Source organism: Myotis myotis, unplaced genomic scaffold (assembly GCF_014108235.1).
Source record: "Myotis myotis isolate mMyoMyo1 unplaced genomic scaffold, mMyoMyo1.p scaffold_m19_p_1, whole genome shotgun sequence".
Classification (NCBI taxonomy): Eukaryota; Metazoa; Chordata; class Mammalia; order Chiroptera; family Vespertilionidae; genus Myotis; species Myotis myotis.
In genome coordinates, this window is record NW_023416313.1 from 107113962 (window position 1) to 107136110 (window position 22149).

The following is a 22149-nucleotide window of genomic DNA, read 5'->3' on the forward strand; positions in this document are numbered from 1 at the left end:
TACTGAGAAAGGCATGTTAAATACTACCCCCGCGATTGTGAATTTGCCTATTTCTATTTCAAGATCATATATATAATTTGTTTAATATAATTTGAGGCTTTATTTGTAAAAGCCTTGTTAGGCACATTCTTGCACTCCATTATGCTCTGTCTGCTTGGAGCTCTCACCCCTCCCTGGAATGTTAGGTATATTATTGCACTCATTATGCTTTTATGGGGGCTCTTGCCCCTCGTGGCAATTTTCCTGTTATTCTCAATGCAGGTTTCATGATTAAAGGCCTTATGCTCCCAGTAAACTGCCTCACCCAATTTCCAGTGACCACCTACACCTGGCCCCCACCTGCACCTGGTCCCACTGGTTACTCTGACTGACCTTTACAAGAGACATAAATATCCCGCTCTCTCTACGCTGCCCTGCTGATGCTGTTTTGGCCTTAGCCCCTCTGCTAGCAGATATAACAGGAAATTTAAAATTCTTTATCCCTTTTGGCCTTATGCATTCCTCCTTTGGTGACCCTAACAAGCCTCAAATGAAAAATTATTATATCTTCTAGGTGGAATGACATTTTATCAGTATAAAATACTCTCTTTACCTCTAATAATGCTCCTAGTTTTCCTGATACTATTATAACTATACCAATAATATATATTTTATGTATTATTTTTATATATTATAGTTATATATTTTAATGTGCATATATAATGGTATGGTAATGCAAAGGATTACTTTCCTTATTTCAGATTATATTCTTTAAAATTGTCAGTATTTCATGTATTTAGGTTAATCAATCATGTTTCCATATCAATCTATCTATTTGGACTTATTTTGTTATTCAATGACATCAGAGTATACTGGATAGAGCAGCAATTTTCAATTTTTTTCACCTCATGGCATACATAAACTAATTACTAAAATTCTGCAGCACACCAAAAAATGTATTTTTTGCCAATCTGACAAAAAAGATAGGTATAAGTGTGACGCATTCACACTGGATGGCTATTGTTGTACTGGTTGTTGTCATTTTTCTATTTGACATCTAAGGGAAAAGAGGTCAGTGCTCCTGACTAGTCAGGTATGTGCATGTTTTGAAAATTCTTGCAACACACCTGTTGAAAATCGCTGGGATAGAGTAATGATCTGCCAGCCAGGAGGTATAAGTTATATTTTTAAAATACATTTATATGTTGAAAAACCTTGATACTTTTTTAACACCTCTAAATTTGAACATCCTCATATGTAAAAATAATTCTTATACATATCTAACTGTATAATACTTTGGAAATATATTAATATTCTTAAAGTGAAATTCTTTAATCTTCTGTGTGTTCTTCAGAGGAGGACTCTAATATATATGTACTAGAAGCCCGGTGCACAAAAATTTGTGCACTCGGGGGGAGGAAGGGGGTCCCTCAGCCCGGCCTGTGCCCTCTAGCAGTCTGGGAACCCTTGGGAGATAATGACCTGCTGGCTTAGGCCTGCTTCCGGGTGGCAGAGGGCAGGCCCAATCCCCAGGTGCAGCCCCTGGTCCGGCTCAGAGCAGGGCCAATTGGGGAGTTGGGGCGCCGCCCCCTGTCATGCACAGAGCAGGGAGATTGGGAGGTTGTGATACCACCCTCAGTCATGCTCAGGGTAGGGCCGATTGGGGGATTGGGGCACTGTCCCCTGTCACACTCAAGGCAGGGTCGATGGGGAGGTTGCGGCGCCACCCCCTGTCACACACAGAGCAGGGCCAATCAGGGGACTGGGGCACTGCCCCCTGTCACTCACAGAGCAGGGCCCATCAGTGGGTTGGGGCACCGCCCTCTATCACCCACAGAGCAGGGCCGATCAGGGGGTTGGGGCGCCGCCACTGTCACACTCAGGGCAGGGCCAATGGGGAGGTTATGGCTCTACCCCATCACACACAGAGCAGCCCCCGTGGGGGGGGGGTGGAGAGCTCCCCCCTATCAGGCACAGAGCAGGGCTGATCAGGGGGTTGGGGCGCCTTCCACTGTCACGAACAGAGCAGGGCAGATAGGGAGGTTGTGGCCCCGCCCCCTGTCACACATAGAGCCGAAGGGCTATCAGGGGGTTTGGGCGCTGCCCCCTGTCACGCTGATCCCGCTGCCAGGAGGCCTCATGGCTCCGTTGATCCCAGTGCTGGGAGGCATATTACCCTTTTACTATATAGGATAGAGGCCTGGTGCATGGGTGGGGCCGGCTGGTTTGCCTGAAGGGTGTCCTGGATCAGGGTGGGGGTCCCCACTGGGGTGCCTGGCCAGCGTGGATGAGGGGCTGAGGGCTGTTTTCAGGCTGGGGGTGACTGAAGCTCCCAACTGCTCCTTTTTTCTTTTTTTGTTTTTTTTATTCTGGGCCAGCTTTAGCTTTGAGGCTTGGCTCCAGCTCTTAGGCCTCCGCGGCTGAAAGTAGGTTTCTGGCCTTTTCTTACAATGTTGCAAATCTGCTGGCTGACGTCCGGTGGTATTTGTTACATAATTTTAAACTGCAGGCTCAGAGGCCTGCAGCAGCAGGCAGGGAACGTTGGAGTCCTCCGTCACTGAGGCAAGCAAGCCTCATGTTAGTTTCAAGCTGCCTGGCTGCCGGCCGCCATCTTGGCTGACAGTTAATTTGCATATCTGGCTGATTAGCCAATGAAAAGGGTAGTGGTCGTACGCCAATTACCATGTTTCTCTTTTATTAGTGTAGATTTTTAAATTTATTTTATTTTTAATGAAATGCATGAATAATTGAACATTTATTTGAAATATGTACAGATCCTACATTAAAAAATACAAGTCAAAGAAAGGAATATATTTACTAAGTACTGATTTCTTTATTTTAAGTAAAAAAAAACCCTGAAGTATATTTTTACTGTAAGAGAAAGCTGGCCACAATTATTGGTAGGAGTTGGGCACTAACCTAGAACTAACTATTGACAAATAAACATTCCTTATATGATATTATGGCCAGTATTATTAAACGAGATACTATGTAGAAGCATAAGCCTTTAATCTATACTAATAAAAGCCTAGGTGGCCCTTGCGCCCCCAAGTCGTCACAAGATGGCCGCCCCAAGATGGCCCCACATGTCGTCACAAGATGGCCACCCCACGTTGTTACAAGGTAGCCACCACACGATGGCTGTCACAAGGTGGCCAGCAGGGGAGGGCAGTTTTGGGCAATCAGGCTGGAAGGGGAGTAGTTAGGGGGTGATCAGGCTGGCAGGCAGAAGCATTTAGGGCAGTGGTCGGCAAACTCATTAGTCAACAAAGCCAAATGTCACCAGTACAATGATTGAAATTTCTTTTGAGAGCCAAATTTTTTAAACTTAAACTATATAGGTAGGTACATTGTTATTAACTTAATTAGGGTACTTCTAAGGCTTAGGAAGAGCCACACTCAGGGGCCAAAGAGCTGCATGTGGTTCGTGAGCTGCAGTTTGCCAACCACGGAGTTAGGGGCAATCAGGCAGTCAGGCAGAAGTGGTTAGGGGCAATCAGGCAGGCAGGCAGAAATGGTTAGGGGCAATCAGGCAGGCAGGCAGGTGAGTGGTTAGGAGCCAGTGGCCCTGGATTGTGAGAGGGATGTCCGACTGCCGGTTTAGGCCCTGTGGGATTGGGCCTAAACTGGTAGTCGGACATCCCCTAAGGGGTCCCAGATTGGAGAGGGTGCAGGCTGGGCTTATGGACACCATGCACTGGGCCTCTAGTATATTTATAAAACCAGTTGATTACTATTAAACACAGAATAATTAACTAATAATCTTTTAGGATCTTATTTGCATCCATTTTGATACAATTTACCTAATATCCAGGATCTTGAGCCACCAAATAACTACACAGTTTTATGTATTTGTAAAGTCCTCTCACAAACACACTGTATTTCAAAATAACATTATATTGTATAAATAAGCATAAAGAAAAGGGTTTTACCTTTAAGATTTTTGTCTGAGTTCATTGAAATATTTAGGGCACTATTATAAAACAAACATAATATATTTTGGGAGAAAACTTTTTGTAAGAAAAGTTATTGCTGATTTAGAAGAAAGAAATGAAATGATAAAGTCTATTAGAAGGAAAAAAGTGGCTTTGGAATCTTGATCTTCACATTAAAACAAATTCAATAAAGAAATGTTTCCTTGGGAAGAGACTGTCTTACTTTTCTTTTGAGCACAATCAAGATCATATGATTTTAAATCCTGGAATGATGCTGATTGGTATTTCTCTTTAAAATAACTCAAAATCAGTTAACCCCAAATATATATTGAGTAAACACTTATTTATAAGCAATCTAATAAACTGATAAATTAAAATTAAAGCTATTTGCCACTCATTGGCAAATGATGTTCAGATAAAAAGAGTATTTTAAGAAACTGTATTAGGAAGCAAGTTTGAACAGGGGGACTTGGTACATGATTGTATAACAGCTGCTGTGAATATTAATAATACTGCTTAATGACTTTTGTTTTCCCATGGCACATTCAGAAACTGTTTTAAATTAAATTTTAAAATGACTGTTCCTCATTGCCTTTTAGCAGTTTTAGCTCAGCATTAAGTCAGTTTACCCTCTTGGGCTAGTGCCTGTGTAGATGGAAATATACAACTGTTTACTGGAAGATCAAGATCTAATTAAATAGTGTACCTCTTTTTGGAGGTTGTGTTTTAACAATTAAAGTTGTGTTTTGGGGATTTAATAATAGTGAGTTTGTTTACTTTTAAAATTGCAATCAGTGACACCAAATTTTGCCTCCAAATATTAAATTATTTACTTTTATAAAGATTTTTACTGTGTTGCTCTGTTTAGTTTCTAATACTTGCAAGCTGAATTAAATATTGGTGCTTTTAGCATTTTATAATCCAAGATCATGCCAAACTGAAAAAAGAAAAGCTTTTGGGGGAAGTGACTTTTTTCTGATCTAATCAGTATTTTTCAAACTAGTCTGTTTCAGATTTGAAAGGTCTAATTTCCCAAGTTTAACATTTGTTTTTAACACGCCCTTAGGATTTTGTCAGCTATGTAAAATTGGGATCATAATTTAGCTGGCTTTCTGTACTCTTTTATTGACTTTGTGCACAATAAAAGAGAGTCCCTTCAGAATATGAATAGTTGTTTTAAGAAAGATAATTTTATGATTCTTTCTATAATATATGTAGGGCACAGATAATTTATTTTGGAGTTAGGGATGTTGTGAGAAATATTTTTGTCCACCAAAGACAGAGAAGTTAAGTCAGTTTTATGAATGGAATTTATTCACTTCAATTAGGTTTAAAATTTTTTTTGCATGAAGATTGTATAAGGTGCTTACATTTGTATTGCCAAAATGATCTCATTTATATCTACACTAGAAGCCCGGTGTATGAAATTAATGTGTGTGTGTGTGTTTGGGGGGGGGGGTCTCTCAGCCCATCCTGCACCCTCTTGCAATCCGGGACTGCTGGCCCCTAACCACTCGCCTGCCTGCCTGATCTCCCCTAATTACTCTGCATGCCTGCCTGCCTTATCACCCCTAACCACTTGCCTGCCTGCCTGATTGCCCCTAACTGCCTCTGCCTTCCTGATTACTCCTAAGCACTTGCCTGCCTGCCTGATGGCTCCTAACCACCTCTGCCTGCCTGATTGCCCCTAACCACTCTGTTTGACTCCCTGATCACCCCTAACTGCTCACCTGCCTGCCTGATCATCCCTAACCACTCACTGGGGGTCTGCTGGCTGGGGTGAGGGATCGTGGTCGTTCTGGTCTCTGGTCATTTTGGTCGCTGGACTTTTATTATATAGGATTTCCTTTATATTTTGGTAATTTGTTTTTTGTTTTCCTTGATATCAATTTTTCTAGGGCTTTTTAAATTTTATTGAAAATTATATGTCTTTTCACCTTCCTGACTTTTTTAACTTAAAGTTTGTCTTCTAATTTACTTATTTATATTCCTATTTTTGTTCTTTAGTTTCTTCTATATTTTAGGGTTTAATATGTTGCTTTTTTTCTAGCTTTCTGTCTAGAAAGCTTAGATCATTGAATTTCAGTCCTTTTTTTCTAATATATTAATTTAAGGTTATAAATTTCTTTTTGAGTTCTGATTTACCTGCATCACACATATTTTGATACATTATGAATATTGTTTTGACTGTATATTTTTATCAATATTTTTCTTTTAGTCTGATTCTGATAAGGGGTGTTTCAATCTAAAAATATTGTCTTTAATTTGGTATCATTTTTCACCTATAATGCAATTAGTGATATATAAATATTTACTCATATCTACTTATAATTTTCTTTACTTGACTCACTTTTCTGATGTTCCTTTTAAAATTTCCCTCTCTCACTTTCCTAGGAATTAGTCAAATATTGTTTATTTATTTTACCCTAATAGCTTGTTAGTATATATTTTTATTATGCTTTTAATAAATGTCCTAAAAATTACAATATGCAACAGTGCCTTATTATATTCTATATAGTCCTTTTATTACTTCCCTTAAAATCTAAGAAGCTTATACAGGGCAGTAGAATATGCCACCTCAAAATATAACTGTAGGAGTTTAGGACATGCTATTCCAAAACATGCTACTTTTATATTTTGAGTTGTAAGCATTTGAAAAATAGAAAATGCAGGGAGTGGCTTTCTTTGAATACCTCTTACCTGCCTAAATAAAGACTGATCCTCTGAAAGGAACTCAATTGTCATAAATCTCCTCCCCAGGAATTTCATCAACCAGAGAAGATTGGCTCTTATCACAAAATATTGAGACTAGAAGTTGACATCACCTCCAGCCAAACTTTGTCACAAACTGTCATGCCTCCCATATATTGTAAAGAGCGCCTATTCACCTTTGCTAAAAATTATTTGCTGTCACCTAAGAAGACTAGATCTATGAAAGGTTAAAGTTGGTGGTGTGCGGGGAGGCTAAATAGTCATCTTAGAGGGTGATTAAAGAAAATTGAACTTATTTAAGGAAAAAAGGATGGGAAATGGAGTTATCCAAAGGGAAGGGCTATACAACACTGAGCCAAAGGGTACTGGGTTCGTGATGGCAGCGACAATATACTTAGGACAGTGAAACAAGGACGGACATAGAGGAAGCAACAGGAAAGCCTAGGCTGGGAAGCTTTGGCTCGCTGAGAAGTCAGAGAAAAGGGGGCCTTGGGATCAGCTTCAGGGTATTAGCGCTGGACAAGCTGCTGCTCTCCATTGCTTTCCTGGTTGCAAGTCTCCTGGGGTCCCTTCGAGGTTGCGGGATATGTGCCTGGGGGGGAATGGCAGGGGGTGTGCTCCTTGGAGGGAGAGTATGCACTGGATCCTTTGTCCTGAGTGTATTTATCTCTTTCTTGCAAGTGGAAATCTTAGGGGAAGTCTCCAGGGAGGTTCTTAATAGAATATTCATGAGCTTTCTAGGTGTGCGGTATCAGGGTCCTGGTCTCCACTGATTGGTCGGTACCGGGGGTGGGTGGGCGGTGTCATTAATCAATGTCCTGAGGCAGCCACCGCACCACTTGTCTGATTGCTGCTTTCCCAAGCCTGAAGCTGAAATACAACTGAGGCCTAAGATGTCATCTTTAGGGAGGGAAAGGTCAGGGGGTCTAAACCGACTGCCCAGTGATGTGCTAGGGGAGGATAGGTTACCCTGTGGGGAGGTTCTTGTTTTCCTAGGTTTGCCCTGTGCTGGTGCATTTCTGTACCTGGCCCATCGTCCTTGCTCTGCTCACGTCTAACACTCTACCCTTCCCTTTCTCTATTAAGATGGTAGTTAAGCCCAGATTCTAAGCCACATCAGGGAGTTACTTATGTTTACCTGGGTATCTCCTGTGTCCATATGAGATATACATGTTAATAAACTTCTGTTTGTTTTTCTCTTGTTAATCTATCTTCTATTATAGGGATCTCAACTAAGAACTCAGAAGGGTAGAGGGAAAATTATTTTTCCTCCTCAATATAGAGCAAATTTTATATGAAGTTTCAAATTAATGAAGTTTTAGAACCATCTATTTCATCAGCCAATAAATAATTTTTCCAAAATATGTTTTTTCATCTCCAACATTAATACTCATAATATTACCATTTATTGCATTTTTATAGCATACTTAGTGATCTAGTGATTTTTTTTTTCCTATTCTCTTCAGGTTTCTCTTGCATCTCTTGAGGATTTCAAAACTTCTTGTATCATTTTGCTACTCTATCTTATACTCAGAGAATCTTAGAGTAGGCAGTTAGGCAGTGGTTCTCAACCTTGGCTGCACATTATAATCACCTGGGAATCTTTTTCAAATCCTGATTTCTGGGCCTCATCCTCCGGAAATTCTGTTTCTTTGTTATGGGGTGGGGCCACAACATTAGTAACAAAGATACAGAATTTCCGGAGGATGAGGCCCAGAAAACAGGATTTTAAAAAGATTCCCAGGTGATTATAATGTGCAGCCAAGGTTGAGAACCACTGCAGTCAGGTATTAACAAAAGAGAAGGGAAAGAAGGGAACCAGGTGCATCTAATTAGCCCTGATTAACTTTTCAGTCACTCTGGAGAATAACCAGCATCTTTCAGCCAAACAGAGCAAAACATCCTGCCTAGTCACCTAGACTGGAAAGATAGCTTTACAGCCACTTAGGGAAGGAGCTGGGGATAACTGGCATCGTTCCACTGGATTAGCCACCCAATTAATGGGGGGTGTGTGTGTGGAGTGGGGGCGGGACGGTGGGAGGGAGGAGCACAGCACATGCCCTCTTCAGAGCATGCCCCTGTCTTTCCTTCTCCCCCCAGGGGTCTTTTACCTTCTTTTTTTTCTAAACTCTAAGGGTCCCCATGAGACTTGCAATCAGAGGAGCAGTGAGCAGTGGAGGAGGACTCTCCTTTTGCCTCTGTAACTTCCTTTCCAGAGTCTACACAGCTACCCTATAGCCTGCCTGCTCTCTCTGCCTCTCCATTTGCTATTTTTCACTCTAATAATCTTACCACTATCACTTAAAACTCCTACTCTGTGAGTGTCCCTGAAATTCTATTCTGGTGACACCACTAAAGAACCTATTTCCTTTGGTAACATCAGCATTTTCAATTTTTTAAAATTGCTTATTTATGTAAGAAAGCTAAACAAATGCCTACCTAAAAATCAGTGTAATTGCTGATAATGAACATTGCTTTGTCACATACCCTAAAAAGAAGATTTAATTTCCAAAGGACTCTGACTAGAGAGCTCTTTTGGCAGTTAAATGACTTGCTATTTTTATGAGAATTTGTGTCATAATTCATATCAAGAAGATTGCCAAAGTGTAAATTATCTAATCTATAGTTTGTTGCAAAACAGGCTGTTAGAGAAGCATGATTAGCTAATTGCATCTCTCTCTCTCTCTTTTTTTTTTCCCACTTGTATCTACTTGGTAACAAGTGCTGACTCTTTTCCCAAAAACCTATTCTTTTTTTTTGCTTAACAAGCTGATACCTGCTGATAAGATGGCTTTATTTTCCAGTGATAAATTATCTTAATTAACTTTAATTGTTTGCAGACAATTTTATGCAAATGGGACATTTAAGAAATAGAAGCATAAAGATTTAATGGGGAGGCTGCGTGAGCTAAGGAGGAATAATTTTTTTTATAACTTTTGAAATTTATAATTGATAATGTTGAATGTAACAATTAAAAATGGAGTGAGAAATAAAAGGGTAATTTGCATGACTACTTATCAGAACTTTGGATATAGAATGAAATAAAGGAAAAAATACATAGCAGCTTGCTTTTTTATGTGTATATAGTTCTGAAACAGTTTCTCTCTAAGTATTTTTGGTGGATATTTGTTTCCTATAATTGTGACTAAACCTGTTTCACACTAGAAGTTGAATGCCTATGTAGGAGATTTCATAGCACTATGCTGCCAGGTTGCAGGTTCTATTGGGTTTAGTTATGGTCATCTACTAAGGTCATGGCATTTCTGAAGATATATTTAAAAATGTGATTGACACTGTCATTTGAAAATGCCAATTTAAACAAACTTCTTTTTGTTGTATTTTGCATGAGAATTGTGATCTCTTTAACTTTCAAAATTGATTTATCCCATCCATAACTAGAAGCTTATGGTTGATTTTAATTAATATTATTTGGTATATTTTAAAAGAAGTAGTTATTAAGGGAAAATAAAATATATATATTTTTAATTAAATCTTTATTGTTCAGATTATTACATTTGTTCCTCTTTTTTCCCCCCATAACTCCCCTCCTCCCAGTTCCCGCCCCACCCTCCGCACTCACTCCCCACCCACTGTCCTCATCCATAGGTGCACGATTTTTGTCCAGTCTCTTCCCGCATCTCCCACACCCCTTTCCCCCCCAAGAATAGTCAGTCCATTCCCTTTCTATGTCCCTGATTCTAATATAATCACCAGTTCATTCTGTTCATCAGATTATTTATTCACTTGATTCTTAGATTCACTTGTTGATAGATGCATATTTGTTGTTCATAATTTGTATCTTTACCTTTTTCTTCTTCTTCCTCTTCTTAAAGGATACCTTTCAGCATTTCATATAATCCTGGTTTGGTGGTGATGAACTCCTTTAGCTTTTCCTTATCTGTGAAGCTCTTTATCTGACCTTCAATTCTGAATGATAGCTTTGCTGGATAAAGTAATCTTGGTTGTAGGTTCTTGGCATTCATCACTTTGAATATTTCTTGCCACTCCCTTCTGGCCTGCATGGTTTCTGTTGAGAAATCAGCTGACAGTCGTATGGGTACTCCCTTGTAGGTAACTGACTGTCTTTCTCTTGCTGCTTTTAAGATTCTCTCTTTGTCTTTTGCTCTTGGCATTTTAATTATGATGTATCTTGGTGTGGTCCTCTTTGGATTCCTTTTGTTTGGGGTTCTCCGCACTTCTTGGACCTGTAAGTCCATTTCTTTCACCAGGTAGGGGAAGTTTTCTGTCATTATTTCTTCAAATAGGTTTTCAATATCTTGGTCTCTCTCATCTTCTGGCACCCCTATAATTCTGATGTTGGTACGCTTGAAGCTGTCCCAGAGGCTCCTTACACTATCCTCGCATTTTTGGATTCTTTTTTCATTTTGCTTTTCTGGTTGGGTGTTTTTTGCTTCCTCGCATTTCAAATCATTGACTTGATTCTTGCACTCCTCTGGTCTGCTGTCGGGAGTCTGTATAATATTCTTTATTTCAGTCCGTGTATGCTTAATTTCTAGTTGGTTCCCCATCATAACATCGAGGGTCTCATTAGTTTTCTTGTAGATCTCATTAAGTTTATCGGCGGCTTCTAAACAGTTCTTGAGAGACCTTAAAAGTGTGGTTCTGAACTCTATATCTTCCATTGACAATTTTGTCCTGTTTCTTTGTCTCCGCATTTTGTTATGCTTTCTTGGTGCACCCCCTAGTGGTCTTTGTGCACAGTCTTGTAGTTAGGCCTTGATTGTTGTAGCTAATACCAGGGAGGGTTTGACCTCCAGGCCAAGTGGCTATGAGAATCAGCTGTGTCTGCAGTGAGAGAACTTCTGTCCTCTAGGGAGGTGCTAATTTAGCCTTTGCCTGAGGCTATCTGGCAAATGCCTCTGTGCAGGGCTTGGGCGGGGCGGATCACACAGGATCAACAGGGTGGGCCGGAGAGAGCAGTTATGGCTGCTCTCAGTCCTGTCCCCAGGGGCTCTGCCTCTCTTAGTCCCAGCGACCGCTGCAAACCTCGGAGAGAAAGCTGCACTCGCTCTGACCGAAGCCAGACAGTCCCGCTTCTCCCGTTTGAGTCTGGGTCCCTAAAGGCTCGCCCGTATCTGGAGCTCAGAGTCTGCAACTCCCTCCCAATTGAAAACGCCAACCGCGCCCTCCGCCGCCAGCCCGCTCCGCGCACTCTGCACCTCAGAATTTGACTTCAGCACTGCGCCTCCTCTGAGTGTCCATATGCGTTTCTCTTTCCTCCTAGTTGTAGGACTTCCACTCAGCCAGCGTTCCTGTGGTTCTGGGTGATGTCCGTTCCGTCTTTCAGTTTCACTTTTGAAGTAGTTGTTCAAGGCAGCAAACTCCGGCGTTAACCTATGCCGCCATCTTGGTTCTGGGAGAATAAAATATTGTACAGACACTATATAATGTTAAAACACTGAGAAATATAAACATGGATAAAAGAATTTTGAAAGCTCTATATAGAAGGAATCTTTTTGGTCTCTCCTGAATTTATTTTTGAACTACCAAAATGCATTTTTAAAGCTTAATGATATTAATCATAATATATCTCTGTAATAAACCTTAGTTACTTTGCCTGTCCTCTTTTCTTTAGGGGAGCTACTTTTGTCTTTTCTTTAATTCTCTTATAAGTCCTCTCCTCCTTCATTACAGGTACTGGCTTGTGGGTGAACATCTGACCCAGTGAGGTTCAATCAGAGTTCCTCATTTTTTTCGATTAGGTTCTGGAAAACAGAGCCTTTCCACTTGTTAAAAAGTTGCAAGGGTATCAGTTTAGAAGCTATTAGTACTTATGTACATGTGAAGAAAGCCAGCCTGCAGTAGAAGATAATGAAACTGTCAGAAAGAAGCAGAAATGAGTTTAAAGACAAAAAGCAGAACTATATTTAGAATATCCATGTTACTAGTTTTAGCTTTTGAAGGTCAGTGCCATACCTTTTCTCTTAAACTCGATTAAATCAAACTATTCACTTTTTTTTGTTCTACTTTACTTGAGTGTCTGTAACCAAGAGTCTTGAACAATATAATCTCTTCTTTAATTAACTCTTCATTTCCTCACATACATTTAGTAATTTTTCAGTGTAGATACACCTTCTTTCCCCTAATATTAGAGAAATTTTCCTTACTGTTCTGTCATATTAGGACTCTAACTCATTCCTGCCATTAATTGATAGGTATTTTCTTGACTGAATAATCTGATTACACATTTGCATCTCTTGCTTATGAAACTTTTGCCTTTGTTTCTGCATTTTTGCTTTTATTTTTACCATTCTCCTAAAAATTATTTCTCTAAGTTCCTAGGAAACAAATTCAACATGTATTTGAAAAGTATTTATTTAATTACTTTTATGTACCACACTCTTTCTAGAACTACGAGAACAGGACTGACAGTGAATAAGAAAAAGTTCCTCCTATAATGGAGCTCATGTTCCAGTAGGAGAAATACAAATAAACACATCTTTTGAAAGAAAAACAAAGATAGACAATTTTGGGGCACAAAAAATGCAATTTTTATTTTCAATGATAAAGCATAATCCAATAAAAACAGAACAACTTGGTTCTCTTCAGATTAAAATGATAATATACTATTAATAATTTAGTCTTTTTTTTTAACAAGGCAATCAACAATTCTGAGGAGATACTATTTAGATTTGATGAAAAATAATTGATTTTTTTATAGGAAGCAAAATGTTTCCTTTTTCCTGGTTTATCTCAGGATATAAGACCTGGCTCTCTTACCTCTTTAAATATGTTTTTTACAAATATAATTCCTAACTATAGTATGAAATGCATTGCATGTTAAATAGAAGATTAAGCTCAGCTGAGGGCAAAATTCACCTTTTTATTATAATATTAAAATCATTATTTGTAGATGTTCATATTATATAATAATATGACTTAAAGTCAGGAAATAATAACTGCTATAAGGAAAACTCAATCAATGTCAGGGAAAAGAGCAGCAGGGCGGTTTTAGTTTAGTTTGGTTGGGAATGGACTTTCTGAGGCAGTGACGTGCATGAAGTGAAGTTAGTGTGAAGATTAAAGAAGGTAGAAGCAGCAGCATGTGGAAAGTCCTTGAGGCCAGAATCTGCTGTGTGTTAAAGATGTAGCCTGACGGCTCAAACCCAGGGAATAAGCTCAGAGTGAAAGGAGTGGTAGTTAGAGATGTCAGGATCTCAGCCTGAGCAGTGTGTTTAGAAGACTTGGAGAGTTCTGAGAGAGGGTGACATGATCTAAACTCTGTGTTTTAAAAGTCACCACGGATGGTCCATGGAGAATTGTCAGCAGTCAGACATTTGCTCCCTTGCTGGAGCACCCACATAGTGATTAAACAGCACCAGAGTATCAAGGCCCAGCTCTCTCACCCAACTTCGTCATCCCATCTTCAGAACTCCTTGCGGGGTCAGCGAAGCCTTCCCTTGAGATTGTGTCACAACTGCAGAAAGTTGTCCCTCTGCCCGGTGCTAGTTCCTTCTTGTTTTTTCCACAGGTTTTGACCACAAGAGGTTGTCCTAAAACACCTCCTAAGTGTAGACATGGGAGCAGTGATGCCTTTGCTTAATTGTCATCCTGCTCAACATTCATATATTATTGGATATTGATAACGCCAATGTCTTCTTGAAATTATTTCCTCTTTTGGCCACTAGGACACTCCACTCTTGATGGTCCTTATCCCCTATGTCTCCAGTGTTCTACAATGCAAAAGTGCTGCTGCTAAGCTCATTAAAATATAGTCATTTCATTATGTGTGTCTCCTGCCATCTTATTGCTCAGTTTTTTCACTCACCTGTGGCCTCACACATTCGCATTATCCTATACTGTGAATTTCAGACCCATGCTGAACCTTATGTGCTGTAGGTTAAGTTCCCTGGGAGGAAGACTCTGAGATGGTAATTAGTATGCAGGAAGATTTTTAGGAAGTAAGAATAAGAATAAGCCCTAACTAAGAATAAGCCATGACAGGACACAGTAATTCTTTTTGTCAAAAGATTGTTAATTGGTAGAGCAGAAAAATGTGCTACAAATAGTATATCTGTATTACACCAAGTTTTTTTTAAAGGTCATTAATGACATTCCTACAAAGTAAGGGAATGAACCAGAGGCAAGCATAATTATGTAAATGTATGTTGGGATGCCTGTGTCTAAGGATATCAAGCCAATATTCTTGAAGGCTGTTTCACTGACTTTCTTTAAGATGTAGAAGGAAATATCAAAGGAATTCTCATGACATTTTTAAATGACATGAAACTCAGAGGTTTAGAAACTATGGCTGGTGATAGATTCAGGTTTCATAAAGGAATAATGGACCAAATCCAGTAAGATAAAGTTTAATTTTGACACATGTTAGGTCCTCTATGAATATTTTCAAATCAACTACTTAGGTATAGAATAAGGGAAACTGAACTTAACAGCAGCAAGACTACACATAACAGTCACCTGGGAGGAATTTTCAATAACCCAGTGCACTGTCTCCATCTCAGAAATGTATGTTAATTGATCTGGGGTAAGACCCAAACATGAGGAGTTTTTAAAAGCTTTCAAGGTGATTCATATGTATAGCCAAGTTTCATAATCACGAATGTTAAGCACTCTATGAGTTGGCTGTGGGCTATCACTGCATCTTCTCTAGAAAAAGAAAAAGAATAAGAGAAAGAGAGGTTGATATAATCTAAAGAGAAGGTGCACAGACTATAGTAGCATGGGTTTTGGGGTAGGTAAAAGAGGCTCTAGTCCCAGCTCTTCTCCTTTTAACTTTTGTCTCTCTTGACATGAATTTTCCCTTCTTTAAGGTGACAGTAATAGTGCCTATTTCTTAGCGGTGTTGTGAGCACTGAATAAGAGTTTGCATGTAGAATGCTTGTCATGAGGCTTGTCATATAGTCAATACTAAAAAAATGTTAGGTCATTGTTGAACTGTAGCAATAGAATTATCAAAAGTAGAACGTGGAAAATAGCCTAGGCAAAACATAACAGGCTTTATTTTCCAAGCACCGATCTTCAAGAAATATAGACAATCTAATTTCAGTTATTGTCATGGATGAACGAATGAAGATTTGCAAGGAACATTCAAAACCACTGATGGAGTTATTTTGGAAACAAAAAAGCATAATGGTCTTTTAAAGAAAAATTGAGGTCCTTTCATGAGAATTAAAGGTTAGATAATTCTGTACAGATATGAAATGTAGAAATAGGATGGATGGGAAGAAACTAATGGGAAGGGAGAGTCCAAAAATCAGAGCCTGTTCCTCAAAATGCACTAATGGCCTTATCACTGATTGGACTGCATGTTGTGGAGGGCATTTGGTGACCTTTGGGTTCAGTGATGTTCTCTGATTAAACGTTTATCTTCTGTCACTTGTTCCCTTTTCTGCCCATTCCAGACTATCCTTCACACTGCTGAAAGTTCCATTCCTTTACTAAATGAAGCACAGATTGTGAATCTCTTTAGCTCAAAATCCTGCTGTAGGTCTTTATTATGCACTGAACTAATACAAAGTTACCAGCCTGGTATTTGAAGTCTTTCAGCACATGATTCCAAACTATTGTTTTAGCTCTGCTCTAGTTGTCACCTACTGCCATTTCCCAACTCACCCTCTCTACACTTGGAAGACATAGCTTGCCTCTTCAAATGTATCTGGGCCTTCTTGAATTTGTGCATGTATCCACAATGTTAAACTGAAATGCTATCCCATTAACAGTTCTGAGTTGTTCTCATTTTAATAAAAATTACAGCTTACTTTTTCTCCCCTGATGAATATTGTTGGTATAATAAATCTAAAGTATAGATTTTAATACCTCGGTTAGGCTTCTCTTACATGGCCAATTATGAATTTAAATTCTAACCTTGCAGTCTTTAGTCAGCAACCCCATTCCATGCCAGTAGATAAGGAATTGCCAAACAGGCATGGTACATATACCGTCATTCCTTCCTTGTGCTTTGGGAGATTTTATTAATTAATCTAACCATTATTGCTGAACCCAGACTCAGCCTCACATTCTTCCTCAGTATAATATTTCAGGTTGGCCCTCTGTTGATGTATAATGGTTGGCATAAATGTTAACATTATTTTTTCTATTCATGCAAGTGATCTTTCAATTTTTTAAAGGACACTTAAGATCTTCATGGATCCACAAATTTATTAAAAGCACCAAAACATATATTTTCAGAATTTGTATATGGATATAATACTGTCTATCTCAGTGTAACTGTTGAGAATGGAGTAAATACTTCTTCGCATTCCTGATGAAGCCTCCGTGTGAAGGGATCCTTCTTAATGTAACAGTCCTCGCTCCTCTCTGCCCCTTTACTCGGGCTACTCCAGAGGCAGGGAAGCATTATAAGATTGGTAGATCAAGGAATACTAAACTGAGCATGTTCTGTTCAGGTTCTCTTGCAATTTGGAATGGGCTGCCCAGAGGATGCACTGATCTACACTACCCTTCCTGGCACAGGATCCTCCCTTGTAAGGGTGGGTGACCTACTAGACTTAGTGCTGCTGTCTCAGTGGCTAAGTTGTCATCATTTAGGAAGCCTATTGGCATTTTACCTAAGTTATATGCTTGAGTCTGTGAAATTCCATAGGACTCTTCTGAGTTACTAAAGAGAGTTTTATTCTGGTACTAGAAGCCCGTTGCATGAAGATTTGCACAATAGGCCTCCCTTCCCCTGGCTGCCGGCACTGGTTTTCCTCCAGCACCTGGGACCCAGGCCTTTGGTCCGGCCACAGCAGAGAAGTCAAGCCTCTTCAGACAGTCTTCAGTCTTCAGTCTTCAGTCTTCAGTCTTCACTCCTACTGGAGCCTTCAGTCTTCACTCTGTGCCTGCGTATGCAAATTAACCACCATCTTTGTTGGGTTAATTTGCATAGTTGCTCTGATTGGCTGGTGGGCATAGTGGAATGACACCAGTTTGCATGTTTCTCATTTATTAGTGTAATGGTTTGCAAATCAGAGAATGTAGCCTTTGGCATGAACCAAAGACATGCTCTGAGGTTAGAAAAATGAGCCAAGGATTTTAAAGGAGCTGATGATCAAAGGGTGTGGGTTTCTAGGGGAACAAGAGTATAAGCACATCATTTGTTTTCTGATTAGTGGGGATAACTGGACTTTAAATGGTCAGATGACTCATGGTCAGCAAGTTGTATTTCTTTGAATATTTTCATTTACCTTGGTCTGAAGTATTCATTTCTCTTTGTTTTCTTTGGTTGAAGTTTTAACTCCCCCATGGAGATGTCGCTGAAAGCCATTTGCCCTCCTTGCATTTGACAACACTCCTCTGCTCTCAAAGCATCCTCATAGCACTTGCCACATTTAAATACACTTGTTCATTTAGCTGTTTCACACCTTCATCAAATGGAACTCCCAGAGCTTTATTTTTGCTGTAGAAGTTTGCATATGGATGGTGATGTGAAAACTCTTACTTACTGAAACCAACATTCTGAACTTCAAGTTCAGACAAGGCAGAAATTTATGAATTTGGGGCAAAAGCTTTACAATCATAGAAAAAAATAAAATATTGGGAAATGCAATATTTAAAATTAATAGATGAGCCCATAGGAAGGGAAGCAGTGACTCTACAGTCCAAAATGAAAATCAAACTACAAAAGAAAATAGGAGTGTTAAACTGACTTGTACCTGTACTGGAGGGAAGTTGAGTTAGAGTGGAGGTTCTTAGTTTTTACAACGTTGAGGCTTTGGTCTTGTAAGGTGAGTGAGAATAAGTTCTTGCTTAGTCATCTAAGATCTTTGAGGGGCTACAAACTTGGTAAAAATTTGGACTAAAAAATATTGTGTTTGCTGGCCCAGAAAGATAAAAAGGGCACATTTCTTATTTCTAGATCTCAGCTAAAATATAATTAATCATCTCAAATTATTCAAAATCCTAGACATAACTTCTTGCAGGTTTGGGGAGAATTCTACATTATATACATTGTCCAGCAACCCCCAAGCTGAGAAAGTAATACAAAAATTGATCCCAGGCTAGTAAAACACTTCAAAATTTGACAGAAGCAAAGATTAAGCACCTGGGAAGGACATGCTCTCGAGCAGGCCAAATAGGCTGCCCACAGAGAGAGCCTCATCTATATATATAAAAGCCTAAGTGACTGTCATGACTGAACAACCAGTTGACCAGTCGCTATGATGTGCACTGACCACAGGGAGCAGTCATTCAATGCAGGAGCTGCCCCCTGGTGGTCAGTGCGCTCCCACAACCTTCCGCGACCCCTCTCCCTGGGCTGGCCAAACTCCCATGGCCCCTTCCCCTCCTACCTGGCAGGTGCCCCCTCCCCCATCAGCCCTGATCATCAAGGATCCGGCCAGCCAACCTCCCACGGTCCCTCCCCCCAGGCCCCAACCAGGGAGGGGGGCCTGGCAGGCTAACCTCTCTCAATCCCTCCCCCCAGCCAGCCAGCCCCCCAATGGCCTGGATTAGGGGGGCCGGCCGGCAAACCTCCCAGGGTCACTCCCCCCAGCCAGCCTGCCCCCCTCCCCCAAAATAGGCCTTGATCGCCGGCCAGGCTGAAGGACCCCACCCATGTACGAATTTGTGCACCAGGCCTCCAGTTGGAGATAAACCTGCAATCCAACATAAAAATCAGTAATCAAGAATTAGTGCAGGGCAATAACAGCAAAGCATAATTAGAACCTCTCACAGCTATGAAATTGATGTGTTTTAAGTAATTTAGAGATTCCAGTTGAAAAAAATAATAAGGTACCATGATAAAAATAATAGGCATATTTGAAACAACCAGATATTCTTCTAAAAATTAAAATAGTCACCAAAAATAAAATAAAATCACAACTAATGAGTTAATCTGCAAAATAAAGACAGATGAAGTAGAAATTCATGGATGGAAGTATAAATCTGATAAGTTTCTTATAAACAATACATAATATTAATTGTGCAGGAGCACACAGGGGAATATTAAAGACATTAAACTGAGGCTTGGGTGGTTCAGAGAATGTCCAACAGAAGCACCTTAGCTACCTCTTTAAGCATGAGTTGACTAGGTTAACAAGGGAGTGGAGCCATTCAGGGAGAAGGGAATGGAATGGGCAAATGCATAGAGGTTTATAGACTTAGAGAGATTGTAAAAGTGAAAAAAGAGTATAATGGATAATAGAATGTGGAAGTCCATCAAATATCTACCTAATTGAAATTCTAAAAGTAGAAGATGGATAATATAGGGAACTATTTAAAGATATAACAGTTTCAAATGTAAAGAAATACATGGTTGTCAAAAGACTTGTATGCATGCATATTAGCATAACCAATGGACACTGACACTGGGGTGGTGGGGGCTTGTCCTGGGGGGTGGGAGTGGCAGAGGGGGTCAATGGGGAAAAAGGAGACATATGTAATAGTTTAAACTAAAAAAAAAAGACATGGTTGGGCTTTTATTTTTATTTTTCTCAATGTGTTTTTTTTTTTTTAAATTTCCTCTTTGACCCATTAGTTGTTTAGAAGCATATGATTTAATCTTCATGTGTTGGGTTTTTCCCAGTTTTCTTCTTGTAGTTAATTTCTAGTTTCATGCCATTGTGATCAGAAAATATGCTTGATATAATTTAAATCTTCTTGAATTTATCAAGGCTTGTTTTGTGATCTAGTATGTGATCTATCCTGGAAAATGTTCCATATGCATTTGAGAAAAATGTGTCATCTGCAGTTTTTGGATGAAATGCTCTATAAATGTCTACTAACTCAAACCGATCTAATGTAGCATTTAAGACTATTATTTCCTTATTAATTTTCTTCTGGATAGCCCAGTGGTCGGCAAACCATGGCTCGTGAGCCACATGCAGCTCTTCGGCCCCTTCAGTGTGGCTCGTCCACAAAATACCACATGCGGGTGTGCACGCGCAAAAGTCGGTTTTCGGCCTGGGCGAGTCTATTTTGCAGAAGTGGCTTAGAAGAAGTGGGGGGTGTCGGTTGGATGGGCGATGGGAGACGCGGTGCAGGCGGGCCGCGGGATATGCAGCACGGGGGAGGCAGGCGCGATTCATGCAGGAGTTGAGTGAGCCAGTCAGTCAGCAGTCTCATTGTGCAGTGGTTAGTGCTAGTCGCATCCGCAAATCGCTCGCGGGTGACAAAAGTACCTACTTGAAGCATAAAGTTACCTGCATTTTTCCAACCAGCTGCAAATCCTACAGGTATTTTTGCCATCAATTTAAGAATTGTAATTATTTTGTGATGGTGGCTTTATTATTATAAAATGAAACATTTTTTTAGGTATGTTGAGATGGTTTGGACATATAGAGTGGATGAATGAAAGGAGATAGACGAAACAAGCACACAAGAAGAGTGTGCATGGGAGAGTTGGAAGGGGTCAACCTCAGCGAACATACTGCAATCAGATTGAGGACGTTTTTAGCAAAGGCCAGCTTAGGAGTTAATTAAGTTAATAACAATGTACCTACCTATATAGTTTAAGTTTAAAAAATTTGGCTCTCAGAAGAAATTCCAATGGTTGTACTGTTGACATTTGGCTCTGTTGACTAATGACTTTGCCAACCACTGGGATAGCCTATCCATTGAGGAAAGTGGAATATTAAAGTCCTCAGTTATAGTTTTACTCTTAGTTTCTGCCTCTATTAATGTTTGTTTTATATACTTGGTGTTTCTATGCAGATATCTACAATTGATAAATCCTCTTCTTTTTTAAAAAAATTATCTTTATTGTTGAAAGTATTACAGATGTTTCTCCTTTCTCCCCTATTGACCCCTTCACCCCATCCTACCCCCTCCCAGACCTTCACTGCATTATTGTCTGTATTCATGGGTTATGTATATATGCATATATTTTTTTTTGGTTAATCTCTTCCTGCCCTCCCCCCTTCCCTGTGAAATACATAATCTATTGCATGCTTCAATGTCTCTGGTTCTATTTTGTTCATCATTTTATTTTGTTTATTAGAGTCCACATATAAGTGAGATCATGTGATATTTGTCTTTCTCTGACTGGCTTCTTTCACTTAGCATAATACTCTCCAGGTCCCTCCATGCTGTCTCAATGAGTAAGAGATCCTTCCTTTTTATAGCTGCATAGTAAAAGGTAAATATACCACAGGTTTTTTGTTTGTTTGTTTGTTTTATCAATTCATCTACTACTGGGCACTTGGACTGTTCCTAGATATTAGCTATTGTAAAGTGTGCTGCTATGAACATAGGGGTGCATATATTCTTTCTGATTGGTGTTTCAGGCTTCTTAGGATATATTCCTAAAAGTGGAATCACTTGGTCAAATGGCAGTTAAATATTCTTCTTGAATTGACCCCTTTAAAATTATGTGATGATTTTTTGGTGTCTTTTTGCATTCTTTGTTTTAAACTTTTTTTGGTCTGGTACGAGTATTGCTACCCCAGCTTTATTTTTGTTTGGAATATATTTTCCATCCTTTCACTTTCAGCCTGCGCGTATCTTTAGATCTAAAGGGAGTCTTTTGCAAGCAGCTTGTAGGTGGGTAATTTTTTCAAATCTTTTTTGTAACTGTGTCTTTTGATTGGAGCATTTAGTTCAT